The sequence below is a fragment of the Aquarana catesbeiana genome, linkage group LG05, assembly GCF_042186555.1.
Source record: "Aquarana catesbeiana isolate 2022-GZ linkage group LG05, ASM4218655v1, whole genome shotgun sequence".
Taxonomy (NCBI): Eukaryota; Metazoa; Chordata; class Amphibia; order Anura; family Ranidae; genus Aquarana; species Aquarana catesbeiana.
In genome coordinates, this window is record NC_133328.1 from 504,409,256 (window position 1) to 504,424,299 (window position 15,044).

The 15,044-nt window shown below is 42.1% G+C and overlaps 1 protein-coding gene across 6 annotated transcripts in view; it reads right to left on the reverse strand.

The window, feature by feature from the left end:
* The window catches only part of ST18 (ST18 C2H2C-type zinc finger transcription factor), a 599,563-nt gene that overhangs the window by 182,263 nt on the left and 402,256 nt on the right, over positions 1 to 15,044 (reverse strand). The gene's annotated exons all lie outside the window — the stretch shown is intronic.

Consider the following 15,044-nt stretch of genomic DNA (forward strand, 5'->3'; position numbering starts at 1 on the left):
TTTTTTCTTCTTTCAGATTATTTAATTGGTATCTATACCTGCCTAGATAACTTGATTGAAATAATGACTTGTCTTATGTAACCCTGATATTACTGCTAAATTGAAACTTGGTTTCCTCCAGTGTATAAAAGTTTGATCTGTGCTGTTTAAGTGAAATGTAGAAAATGTTAAAAAGAATGCTGGCTTTAAAAAAAATGGAAAAATGTGATCAAAATGTGAAGATTTGGTGTATTCAAGAAAAATCATAAATTTAACACTTGCAATTTCATAGAGCCAACACTAGGATTATTTTCAGTAGGTCGATGTACAGTGTATAGGGAACTAGTAAAAGGGGCCATTTACCCCGTTTCTTGCTCACATGTGGAGTGTGTACTGTACTTAGGATCCAGTAGAGATCCTGCTTTTTCTTTTACAAGTAGAGGACTACCTACGGCCTTGTGATGTAGTATATCTTGTAGGGAAGCAGCATATCACTTTATTAGGTCCTGTTAATAGTACATTCCAGAAACTGTTAAGTGGTCAATAAGGTCCAAAGGACCCGCTTTCTAATCCACACAGTGCAACAGGATTAGAGATCCATGGTGCACAATTCACAAGCTGCAGATTAGCCCAAGTCACCACAAATCCAGGTTCAGGTGAACTGATGTACAGTTCTAATAAATAGACCTTATACATTGACTTACTTAAAAAAAATGACTTTGCTTAATTACTGTCCCCTGTCAAAGTATGTCAGAACCAGGGATTTCAAAGTATATGTGAATCCTTACCTTGTAAAACAACCCATCCAGTTTAAAACAGACATGCAAGACAAAATGTTTGTGCATGCATAAAAAAGAAAACTACCTCAGCTGCTAAAGGGCTTAGTGAGGTGGGGATGGAGACTGCAGGGGGATGTCAAACGGTAGGAAAAGAAACAGCAGTACACTGATCTTCCCAGTGATTAGCTGTGTAGGGCAGTGTGTCAGTACACGTCTGCCCAATGGAGCACAGGCCAGCTGTGGTTATATGTAGAATGCATAGAAGCAAACTGACCGTGCTTCTATGCCTGGTGGTGTGGTCAGTTTAAAATAGGAAAGCATGGGGACTGCCAGGATCACCGGGTATTTTACAGAAAATAAGCAAGTGTAGAGAAGATGAATAAGGAAATTGCCTGTTCACTCCTTGTAAATAAACCCTTTAAATGACAGGGCTTCTCTTCTCTGATTTCTATACCGATATTTTGTTTTTAATGTGTTTTTAAAGACAACGTATTTAATTCCTTTCTACCTAGATTGTCGATAAATGAACTAAAACACATTGGGGAGTAGCGGGTCTGCTGCCCAGGTCCCCGATGCCAAACTGATTAGCATCCAAATAAACACACAGCAGCACATCATCTGCACAATATTTTTTTTTTTTTTTTACTATTTTAATAGTGTTTCTCAAAGGGCTTGTTTTCAACTTTCTTCAGTGGCAAGTTGGTTCTCAGGGGGAAGAGTCGCTTCCTAATGCTCACAGCTTCTATCCAGTCTAAAGAAACCGCTTGCTGTCATATGCATTCAACCCTCTGCCCTAATCCCATCTGCTGTCTATTTCATCCCCTGGGACTCTGAGTTGAGACAACACAGCTGAGATCCACTTAGAAAAGTACATATAGGGTGTATAAAAGAAACAACTAATGTGCACTGAAAAAGCTAACCATTGTGGTGTCCACCAGGTTAAAAAAAAAAATCTTAAAAATGTATATAACTATATGAACATATATGTGGTATAATATTGAACCATATGTCAAATACACATATGTCATAAACTATAAAAAAATGTTATTGCAAACTTTAATTTTACATACTGTATATGAGTGAAATCAATCAGCGAACACAAGAAAGGGAAAATGGCAACCCAAGTTGAAACACTGACATCGTTAAAAGACTGACTACTCACCTATGAAAATCTCTGTGTGTATTCATTGACTGTGCCCCTTTTATGCACTGGAGGTCTGCAATAGGGTATGTTGGTTGGATTTGGGGTGATTGTAAAGTCTTGTTTTTGTTTCTATAAAAATAATATACTTACCTGCCCTGTGCAGTGGATTTGCATAGAGAAGCCTAGATCCTCCCCTTCTAGGGTGCCTCTTCTGTGCTCCTGGCCCCTCCCTACTGTAGAGTGCCCCCACAGCAAGCAGCTTGCTATGGGGGCACCCGAGCCGAGTCACAGCTCCCTGTGTCCATTCAGACACAGAGCCGTGGTTTGGCCCCACCCCCTCTCTCTCCTGATTCTTTAACTGACTTTGATTTACAGCAGCAGGAGCCATTGGCACTGCTGCTGTGTCTCAGCCTATTAGAAGGGAGAGTCTCGGACGGCCAAGACACTCGTGGACATCGCTGGACAGAGATGGGGCTCAGGTAAGTACTGAGGGGGATGAGGGGGGCTTCTACACACAAAAGGCTTTTTATCTTAATGCATAGAATGCATTAAGATAAAAAAACTTCTGACTTTACAACCCATTTAAATCAGTTTGATGCAAGTTAAGACATATAGGGATTGATTTACTAAGGATGTTCACTAAGCAAAATGAGTGTTAATTTTGAAAAGCGATGGATAGTAAATAACTTGTGTTTAGTTTGATTACTCAATGATGGGTGAAATAAGTTTAAAAAGTAATACTTGATTGGTTTATTGAAGGGAACACAGCTTCTTTATATTTACTTAGCTCAGTGAACATTGACTTTGCTGGGTGAACCGTCTCTATTTTTTAGTAAATCAACCCCATTACAACAGCTGATTTGACAGCAATGACAATACTCTTCTTTCAGTAACAACATTTGAGTTGACTCTTAGCAATGAGCTGAGGCAAAAATGATATCTTTTTCCTTGGTTTACCATTTGATGTAAAAAAGAAAAACTAGCAGAGAAGCTAAACTGTAGATTACAATTTATTCCAAAAAGGAGGTAACTTTGCTAAGAGTTTTCAGGGAAGTTGGATTATAAACTAAAATAAGACAGGGATATGTAGGACAGATGTACTGAAATGAATTAAAGTATATTATCTATACATGAAACAGGTCAGGTCAATAATCTATATGAAAAGAGGTAACTTTGAAAATAGCCATTTGGGAAATTTTGGGGAATTTGAGGATTCTTTTTTTTTTTTTATAACTTCTCTTTTCTTATAATGTTGTACTACTTTGAGTGCAACATTGACATTTTAAAAATTCCTCTGTAGTACAGTAAAAGCTTTGTTTTATTATGTTGCTGTTGGTGTTTTGAGAGTTTTCTTTTTGTTTTTTGATTATGTTAACCCCCTTCTAAGGGTAAAACAAATCTAAATGCCTAAACCCAATTTTGCAATTTTGACATGTGTTAGTAAAACCTTACATATCATCACAACTACTTTGTGCATTTTTCAGAACAAAATTGGCTTTCATTTGGTGGTAAATGGTAATGGATACCGCCTGATTTTTTTTGTTATTATCAAAATACAACTGGCCCAAAATAGTAAAAAAAATAATTAAAATGTATATTACTTGCTAATACCATAACTTACCACCAAAAAACAACCTTAAATTCTCCTGTTCCTGACAATCACAGTGATACCACATATGTGTATGTTAGTTGTTGTTTGTACTCATAGTACAGCCCAGAAATAATAATGCGCATTTTGCTTTTTTTTTAATCCTAGTAAAACACACTGACACTAACTGACTCTGATACTAATAAAAGAAAAATCCTGTCCAAAAAAAATCCTGTCCAAAAAAAATCTTGACCCTGACCTTTGGCCTTGAACTTTCACCCTGACCATGAACCAAACACTAACCCTGGCACTGATCTAGATCAAACCTTGATGTGGGTATTTTTTTAATTTAAAAAAATATATATTTTTTTTCTTTACATGCTTTTTTTTTCTATCTCTGCAAGGATAAAGAATGAAACAATGTATCTCTCTCTCAAATTTAAAAATAAACTTCTCTAAATCGGAGGCTATGGGTGTTGCTGTCCCTCCCCACTCCATTTTAACCATTCAGTCAAACTTTCATTTTAAATGGATGAATTTGGCTCTTAAATACTTATGAACATATATCCCATCTGACATATCGTGCACATATGCTCTCAACTTCCCACCATTGCTAACTAAGATCCGCTCGATATTAAACAACTGGCATAAAGGATTGCAATCCTGGTTTGGCAGAGGCAATCTGATAAAAATGTGTATCCTCCCCAAATTCCTTTACCTGTTTCAAGCCCTTCCCATACAGATACCTACCTTTTTCCTCAAACAAGTGCAAGCCCTTTTTACTCACTTCATCTGGGCTCAGAAAAAGCCCAGATTAAGCCGAACCCAAATGTCACTTCCTAAGCAGAACTGAGGCCTTGCGGTACCAGACATCCGACGATACTATCAGTTCAATCACTTAGGCAGGGTTCTAGACTGGAGATGGAAGGGAACATATAAACTATGGACACAAATAGAACAATCCCAGACCACTATCCCTCTGAAAAGTGCACTATGGTGCTACAACTTCTTAACTCCGAGACTGAAAACTCACGTAGCCATGAAAACACTTTTGACATTGGAGACTTCACCGCTTTTTCCGATTCTCCGACACCCAAACTTTACACCAGGCCTGCAACATGCGAAGTATACAGACCTGAGAGACCTGGGATGGGAGCAGGCCTCCAAGTTTGTGACATCGGGTCATTGGATGTCCCTCGCGGAATTGACTGACACGTCGGGCAACTACCGCCTTCCCTCCTGGAAGGTAGCACAATTACACCATTTCCTACATTCCATCCCTGATCCACACACCTTTTCTCGCCCACTGACGACGTTTGAGGAATACTGCTCGGAGGCCGGGCCGATATTTCAAACTCTCCCCAAAATGTACTCCCTCTTAAATTCCCCCCAAAACAACTACGTCTCTTATGTTTAGAGAGATGAGAGGCTGACCATAACCAGAAATTCTCAGAGACACAAAAACAAAACACATCATCACTTTTGCCATCAAATTTTCTCTGTGCACAAAAATTCAGGAAACAAATTTTACAATTTTCTCCAGATGGTATCTCACGCCCACTATGCTTCCCGACTTCCTCGGACCGCTGTTGGCAGGGCGGAGAGGATGATGGCTCATTGTTACATATTTTCTGGTCCTGTCCAAGATTGACGAATTTCTGGGAAGAAGTTCGTCATATAACACAAAAATTCACAGAATATAAAATCCCAGAAGACGTGTCTTTCTTCCTACTACACCTGTCAGGGAACCCGGCCACATCCTGCAAAAAATCACTAATACGTCATTTATTAAACACAGCTAAGGCATGTATACCCCTTTTCTGGAAAAAGTAGTGTCCACCAACTACTGGGTGCTGGCTGAAAGGTGGAAGAGATAAACAAAATGGAGGACCTGATTCTTACTGCGCAACACGATCATGAGAAATACACAAAGACCTGGAGTCTATGGAATATCTTCATTTACTCCGATGAAGGGACATCCCTTCTAGGGACATAATGTTTTGGTGCCCTGGAATGGTAACATCCTCCCCCGCCCTCGTCCTCTCTCTGCTTCCTCGCTCCCTCTTCTTTCCCTCCTTCCTTCCCACCCCCCTTTTTCTTTCACTACTTTAATCTCTACTACTTTAGTGTCTCTAAGGAAAAAGACTCGGGAGGATCCTGTCACTCTCTGAAATCCCATGTAAGCTGATTGATAAGAGTATACAGTACATGCTTTGATGACATTCACTCCCATGTACGGGACCGTACAGAAGGATATTGATGCGACATATGTAATGTTACCAAACTCACTGTACTTATTACTCAATGACATGTACATCTATGTTGTGATGATGGGTTCTCTCCCTTTGTGTTTACTTAATAAAAACTTATATTTAAAAAAAAATGTATCTCTCTCGTCTAATCATAGAGACAGAAAATACGGGGGCTGGCTTCACAGTGTTTGATCACTGTAATAGCCCATCAGAGGCTATTGCAGAGATCAGGTGACCCGGAATCGGCCGTTCCAGGTCCCAATCGTTAGAATGGGGCCCAGGGCTCTCGGTGAAACCCCAGTCAGCATGAAGGGGTTAAAATATAAGAATTGAATAGGCTTATCATTTTAAGGCTGCTTTCACACAGAAAGAACGGGCCATCATTTTAGCAGCGTTTTTTTCACTGTTTAAGCAGCGCTTTTGCGCCACTTTTAGACCACTAGCGGGGCGCTTTTAACACCAAAAAAGGGTTAAAAACTCCCCTGTTGCAGCGCTCCCATTCATTGCAATGGGCAGGGGCATTTTGGGAGCACTGTATACAGTGCCCCCAAACCACCCCAAAGATGCTGCCTACAGGACTTTTCTGAACGTCCCACCACTGTGCACCGCTAAATGAATAAGAGGCAGTTTACAGGCACTTTACAGGCGCTGTTTCTAGCACTAAAACGCCTGAAAACTGCCCTGGTGTGAAAGGGGTCTTTAAGAGTTAGGTTTTAGAGTCTTCTTATACCCCGTACACACGGTCGGACTTTGTTCGGACATTCCGACAACAAAATCCTAGGATTTTTTCCAACGGATGTTGGCTCAAACTTGTTTTGCCTACACACAGTCGCACAAAGTTGTCGGAATTTCCGATCGCCAACAACGCGGTGACGTACACCACGTACGACGAGACTAGAAAAGGCCGGTTCAGAACCAAGCGCGGCACCCTTTGAGCTCCTTTTGCTAATCTCGTGTTAGTAAAAGTTTGGTGAGAGACGATTCGCGCTTTTTCAGACTCGTGGCTTTCAGATCGTTTTCTGCCATTCAGTTTGTGCTTGTGGGTTTGTATCTGCTCTTCAGTGCATGCAAGCAAGTTCCGCGTGACTTTAAGTAGTCATTGTATTCTTGTTCGTTCGTTACTGGTTTTCAGGTCGCTCTTCACAGGCCTTGCTGTTCTTCAGTGCGTTCTGTTACTTCGTTCTGAGCAGCCGACCGTTTTCTAGCCATGTTTCGTATGCGTACTCCTCGTAGAGTTCGTGCTGTGCGGGGGCTTGGTGTTGGGGTCCTGACCTTGACACAAGTCCAGTCCATGAACAGGGTGGGGAGGAGTTCATGGACCAAGAATTGGTTGCTTCAGCGTGACCAGTTCTCTCATATGCCTTTGCTCCGTGAGATCCGTGAGAATAATCCTGATGATTTCAGGAACTTTCTCAGGATGACGGACCCCGTGTTTCACCGTTTGTTGGCTTCGCTGACCCCCTATATCAGCAGGCAGGATACCTGCATGAGGCAAGCCATCACTCCGGAGCAGAGGTTGGTCGCTACCTTGCGGTATTTGGCTACAGGGAGAAGCCTGCAGGACTTAAAGTTCTCGACAGGCATCTCCCCCCAGGCTCTGGGGATCATTATCCCAGAGACCTGTTCTGCCATCATCCAGGTCCTGCAGAAGGAGTATATGAAGGTAAGATTTTTATCCTTTTATCTCACATTTTATTGTATTTAATGTTTGATAATATCTTGTATTTCTTCCCTCATTCCCTAATTACCATGATTGTAATATGCTGTGAATGTCCCCTTTGTCCTCATGCATGCTGGATTGTTATGTAATTATTATGTTAGGTCCTTCATACATATTTGCCCTTCAATAACCTCTCCAGCATGGTGTCTCCTGCCCTATATTCACCTCATGTAGTCACTTAACAATGTATTTTATCAGCTCTATAGTAGTGCTTTACCCCAAACACCCCCTAAAATGTTTGGAAATGTGATTTTTGATTTCAATTCAGGCAGAGTGCCAGAGGGTTTTTTTTGTGGTGTCCCCCAATTTTTTTTAACCCTCCCTCCCCCAACTGCTAAGTCAGCTGATCCCAATTCTCTATCTATCCTCAATCATCTATCTGCTGACTTTGCCAAACCCATACACACTATACCCATCTCTTTACTGGTCAGATGTATGGATGAATTCCCCAAAGCATGTAGTGCAAGGGCCTGCCTGTATACTTTCCAATGGTACTGTTTAAAGTTTTGTTATTCTATTATTATCTTGATAGGTAATAGCAGAATGTCCAAATGTCCTCAAATGTGTACAGTGTGTATTTATATCTTTGTATTATGACACTTCTTACCTGTCCAGTGGTCTGCCAATAGTGTAACTAAGGAGGGGCTGTTACAAGTAATACCCTGTATTTAGGCATTCATCTCTCAATGAAGTGAAGAGGGTTACCTGTCCAAGAGTTCCCCCCCCCTATAATTTTAAAAATGGCCCATGAGAGGGGGGGAGGGGGAATAAGATAGGTGTACCTTATACTTTGGCCTTGTTAAATTCCCCTTAGTAAATGCTATCTGGAGGTTGCCCCATAATGTTTGTGTCTAATCTGCTTGCCATGTATCTTAGAAAAAATAGTAATGTTTATTGTTTTTTCCTCAACAGTTTCCTTCAACGCCACAGGAATGGCAGACTGTGGCCTCCCACTTTGCCCAGCGGTGGGACTTTCCTAACTGCGGAGGGGCAATTGATGGGAAACACGTCCACATCGTCCCACCACCCAACTCGGGGTCGTACTATTATAATTACAAAGGGTTTAATAGTATAGTGATGTTGGCGGTGGTGTCGGCTAATTACGAGTTCTTGTATGTGGACGTGGGGAAGAATGGCCGGATGTCCGATGGTGGAGTGATCGCCCAGACGGAGTTCTACAGGCGTCTCCAGAATGGCAGCTTGGACTTGCCACCTCCAGAGGACAATGTTGAAGGTCTCCCATTTGTGTTCGTTGCTGATGAAGCATTTGCGCTGGGGGACCACCTGATGCGGCCATTCCCGATGAGGACCCTCACCCCGGAACAGAGGGTTTTTAATTACCGGCTGGCCAGAGCCCGAAGAGTGGTGGAGAACACATTTGGAATCCTGGCCAGCCGGTTCCGATTATTTCTGACACCCATCCATATGGCGGAGTATAAACTGAACCATATAATACTTGCCTGCTGTGTTCTCCATAATTTTTTAAGAAAACATTCAGCCAACTATGCTGGCTCAGTTGGGCCTGAGGCCAGAATCCCAAATCCATCAACACTGACGGCGCTTGAAAGTGGCCGTCCTGGCTTGCCCTCCCTGAATGCCCATGATGTCCGGTTACGCTACCTGGAGTTCTTTGCGGGTAGGGGGGCTATCAATATGCCAGACAATCTGTGACACCTTTTTCAAATAAAAAACAACCAAAAGAAATTATTTGTGGACATTTACTGCTTGTGTTTGTTTTAGCTGACCCTGACAGAAATGTGTTGAGTGCAGAAAATGTCGTGATTGGGTAACCTTATAAAAAACAGTGTTGGCTGGTACTTCCTAAATGCCAAAACACATTTCACTACAAGTGCACTTGCAACTGCACTGAACCTGCACTTGTAGTGCAAAGTGTATTTGCCCTTAGGAAATAACCCCCATTTTTGCATAAAACAGCAATTACATCACCCCAAAAGTGTTGTAGTGTTGAGACAATAATCCACACATTCTTGAGTAAGGCACTTTTTTATACCTGCACAATCACATGTTGCAGTAGCATTCTCAAAAATCGAAATATCCATTTCAGATAAAACAGGCCTGTGTAAAACCAACAAGAAAGCCAAAAAACTTGAACTTACAAAGTTCACATATGGTAAAACCTGAAGGCTATATCAGACATGAGTATTTAGGAACTGTGTTTGATATAGCGTTCAGATGGGGGGAAATCACCCCTGGAAAAGCCAAATTTGGAAGATGCACACCAATTTACGAATGTCAACATGTGCTATCTGCCATCAGGGGGGATCAAGGGACGTGTTTTGGGGAGTAAGCCCTTCCTCAATGCGACTTTATAATTGAGGAAGGGGTTGCACCCCCAAAACGCGTCCATTGATCTCCCGTGATGGCAGATAGCACATGTTGGCACACTGTGTGCATCCTCCAAATTTGGCTTTTCTAAACATTGTAAAAATTTTCGTAAGATAAAACAGGTGATTTTGTGGGGTCTAAATTCGCCCCAAAACATCAATGATGTTATTATTTTTTTAAATAACATCAGTGATTTGTTGCTGGATGTTTTGCAATTGGAGATTACACCCCATGATCTCCCTGATGAGTATCTGGGCACTTTCAGATGTAAAGCGTTCTGGATCACGATCACCTAAAAAGAGATAAAGAACAAAAAAAAGGTCTCAAAAATCTGCCAACATCCATCTCTTTTACCTGAGCCTGTGGTCGCAGACACTCACCTGTTGTGGTGCCAATCTCCACCACGTCTTCTTCTTCCTCCTGCTCAGCTTCTTGAGTTGGTATTTCCTCTTCTTCCAGAGGGGGGGCTCTGGTCTCCTCGGATGAGGGGTGTCCGAGTCTTTTCTCCCCTATGTAAAACAAAAATGGTATACTTAGCACACAGATATTTGATGGCAGAACTAGAAATAGGAAACATTGCTTGGAAGTGGGGTACAATTGTCTATTTTAGCCGAGTTCCAAGATGTATCTTTTTTAGTGTCCTTTGTCAAGCTGCAATACTTTACCTGTTTGGTACAAGCTTCACAGATGTAGCCCCCCCTATAGTATACACTGGAGCACCTGTGTGGCCCCCCTAATAAAAAGGGTGTTCTGGGGTCCAACACTAGTGCTCCAGTGTCCAGATGTGAAAACAGCTGCTCAGTGTCCTCTACTTACACACAATCTAGTTTGCATTTCATTCTAGTAACAAATCCATCTACACAAACAAATATTTGGCATCCAAGTAGGCCCAAAAAAATGTGTGAAAATGCATATGGCCTAAACAATGGTGTTCTAGAGGCCGAAAGAAAAATGTTTGATAGGAACGAATAATGGGCCCATGAACATTAAAGTTGACCTTTTTAAACGTTACAATTAATAAAAGCATATGGAGCAGAACGAACGGAATAAAGACAGAAAGAATAGGAACACAGCACAACTACTTACTTTTTTGCAGCACTCTCCGGATCTTTCGGTACTGCTCTGGCTCTCTCAACTTCAGGTCCGACCACCGCTTCCTGAGCTGATCTTTCGATCTTCGGACCCCGAAATTCCGCTCAAGACTCCTGACCACTTTCGCCATGATCTTGGCCTTTCGGATGTTCGGGTTGGGGTAAGGCCCATATTTTCCGTCATAGTCGGACTTCTTCATGATGTCGACCATCTCCAACATCTCCCCAAACGACATATTTGTGGCCTTAAAACGTCTCCTTCTGGATCGGGACGTGCCTGGATCCGGGCTTTCCTCCTCCTCCTCCTCCTCGTTGTTAGAATTATCACGCACCTGTTGTAACTCCGCCATCATGCTCTTCCCCCACTGCGCCGAATGAAAAGGGGCGGGGAATACACTAGAAAGAACATCAGGGGTGGGCGGAGTTACACGCATGCGTAGTGTGTATAAAGCGGAACACGTGTGTGTATTACGTACGATCTGTGAGCGGAGGAAGGAGCATTGGACGCGCCGATCGTAAGAACGAAGGTAAGAGACAAACTTGTGCCTATACTGCTTCTAGATTGAGGCCTATATTGTAACAAGATTAGGAGAGGTTTGTGTGACATTAGGCTTTGTCTTTTGTTGTGTCTTGCAGTGAACATGGATATCTTAATGAAAGATAATGACTTCATGTCAGTATTCATAGATATGCTAAGTGAGCTGCCCTGTCTGTGGGAGATTACCCACCCCCATTTCAAGAACCAAGCAAAGAGGAAGGCAGCACTGGAGCAATTGTGTGAAATTGTGAAGCAGGTGATCCCCACGGCAGACATCACTTATTTAAAGATTTTCATTGGTGGCCTGAGGAGCACATATCTGAGGGAGCGCAAGAAAGTCCTGGATTCACAGAGATCCGGAGCAGCAGATGACATCTATGTCCCCAGGATGTTGTACTATGACAGGCTGCACTTTCTGGCAGGCCAGACTGAACCCAGGCCATCCCTCTCCAGTCTTCCTTCCACGCTTCCTTCCCCCCCAGCTGAGGCTTCTGACGCCCAACCTGGGCCTTCCAGGCCGCATGTGGAGGAGCCCAGATTGAGCCAGGTATAGCATTCCTCTAAATATTTTTGCTTGTCCAATCAATGATGTTAACTAGATGTTAGTTGGGAGTACTAATTTAGGATTGTGATTGATGATGCAAAAACTAAAACCATGTCCCTTTTTCATACACAGGGAAGTCTCAGCCAGGAGGTGGCCGGGCCGAGCCGGCTGGCTGATATCAAGGTCCCTCCACCCCCCCTGAAAACAGAAAGTGGCAGTAGGAGGAGTACCCTAGAGGAGGCGGCTATAGCATTCTTTTGGAGGGCTACAGAGGTCCTGCGAGCACCACACACCAGGCAGGAGAACATTGCTGCCTTCATAGCATATAAAATGCAGAGGATGGAGGAGGGCCAAAAAGCCATGTGTGAGGCCCTCATATCGGAGGCTCTGGAGAAAGGTATGAGGGGCCAAATTACACCTCACACACATCTTTGGGATGGTCCTCCTCCTCCTCCTGCAGGTCCTCCTCCTCCTTCTCCTCCAGGTCCTCCCAGTCCTCCTACTCCTGCAGGTCCTCCTCCTCCTCCTCCTCCTCCAGGTCCTACTCCTCCTCCTGCCACATCTCCAACTGCACAGCCACAGCCCGGAATGAAGCGTGAAAGGAAGACCAGAAAGTGAGGACCCTGGATCCAGTCTGGTCAGCCAAAAAATGCAGCCTCTTGTGGTACCACAGTCTGGGGACACAGATGTCATCTGCTGCTATCCGAGTCTCTGTGAATCCCGGACCAGACTGCACTCCCTTACATATGGACTCCTCAGGCCACCAATTTTGATGCTGAAGAATTGATGTCTGCCGTGGGGGTCCCAGGCTTCGCTAATTTCTCATGTTGATCCAGTGTTGCCTTCCTCTTTGTTTGGTTCTGATCCCTTAATAAAGGATTTTTGTTTTGAATTATACTCTCCTATGTGTTTTACTTCAAAAATGACAGTTGGTTTGTGAGGATTCAGGTACATTTCAAATATACAATGTGAAATGAACAAGGGACACCAACACCAAACAATCTCCTGGAGATTAAATAATAAAAGATATCAATGGTGTTGGGGTAACTTGACACACAAAACACACCCAAAAATATTCTGGAGTAAAAATAAAAATAACATTGAACAAAGATCAGCCTTGGAAAAAATCCAAACATTAAAGAAAAAAAAAGGCTTAAAATCCAAAATAAAAAAAATAAAAAAATTTAAAACTGTCAGATGTGACAACTAATAACAATATATTCAGGGAATCCCACTAAAAAAACACAAATAAAAGTTTGTGAGAAGTGTGTGTGAATATGAGCAGCAAAACGACTTAATTCTTGTCACATTATAAAGAAGAAGCGAGTGCGCTGTATTAAACCATTTTTAACATTGCAGCGTGACAAAAATGCTGTATCCATTGCGAACGCTAAGTTTACCAGAACGAGCTGTCCCGTGTCGGAATTTCTTCTGAGCATGCGTGGCACTTTGTGCGTCGGAACAGGCCACACACGGTCGGAATTGACGCGATCGGATTTTGTTGTCGGAAAATTTTATCTCCTGCTCTCCAACTTTGTGTGTCGGAAAATGTCCGATGGAGCCCACACACGGTCGGAATTTCCGACAACACGCTCCGATCGGACAATGTCCATCGGAAAATCCGACCGTGTGTATGGGGCATTAGACTGTTAGAGCGTTAGATTTAATACGTAGATTCAAGTTTGGAGATTAGGTTAAGGCTCAGTTTTAGGGCATGTTTAGGTTAACATTAAGGTTAAGTTGAGGTACATTTTTTAGGACCTAAAGAAACCCTGTTGCCACACCCTTCACTTCGACAATAATCATCCACTAAGATTATGTGTGCATTTAACCTATTTTTGGCATATTATTTACCTGTAAAAGCCTCCCCATCTAGAAATCCAAAAGCTCTGAGGCTGCTGCTGGGTGCTGCCATCTTGGATGTGATGTCAGCAGCCCCAGCAGACTCAGAACTGTTACTCACAATAGTATTACCTTTGCTCCCCTCCTGGCTGCTACCTAAATGGTTATGTAGAAAGGCAAGGTATAGGGCAGGGGATTTGCAAGCACAGTCAGTAGTTAGGCAGTCCCAGAAGAAGTGAGAGCTATGGCATAACAGGAGGGCTATGCTAGAGAACTGATTCTGCTGAAGCAATCAAAATTGCCAGCAAGATCAAAGGCACATTGCAAGTACATAACAAGTTATTTTCATACTTGATTTGATTGAAGTATCACGGACAGTACTCAATTTTCTCAAGTTATTTTCAGAGAGGGAAGAGTAAGTAAGTAAGCATTTTAAAATACTTTGAGTTAGAATTAGAAGCTTTATTGAGGTTTTAGGTGTGATACCTATATTTGGAATATGATCACTTGCTTTTTTTAGTTTATATCTATTATTTTTTGGGATTACATTTTGTCAGCACGAGCAGTGCTTACACTTAATGGGTTTGATTTAATACAGGCAAAAAGGCTGTTCACTTTGAAAAGGAAATTTTACTTTGCAAGGGAAGTTGCTCTTAGTTTAGTAAATGTGTTGAACATTCTCTTTGCAATGAATACCAAATCATATGCAATGAAATAATTTTTTAAAAAAATAGTTTTGCTTGCACATCATTGGATCATGGAACCCAACAGAGCTTCACCTCATTCACTAAGCTGAAACTTGAAAATTCCCTTGCAAAGTAAAATTTCAATTGTAAAGTGAACAGTCTAGTTGTCTTTAGTAAAAGAGCCCCAATTTAGAGGGCCAAATTATAGAGATACCAAATGCTGATATTTAGTAAAAGCAAACCAGATTGGTGTAGCTATACAAGAGGAATTGCAATTATAGAAAGATTTAGCAAAACTATCCTGCACCACAAACAGTAGACAAGCAGTTGTTAAACACAATGGCAAGTGAAATTTACAATAAAAAAACCTAATCAACAAACTAGCTATGATACACTATATACAAGCAAAGAGAGAGATTACATAAAGCTGGGAGGCAAGGAACAGTGGGAAAGAGATACACTATATTGCCAAAAGTATTGGGACACCTGCCTTTACATGCACATGAACTTTAATGGCATCCCAGTCTTAGTCTGT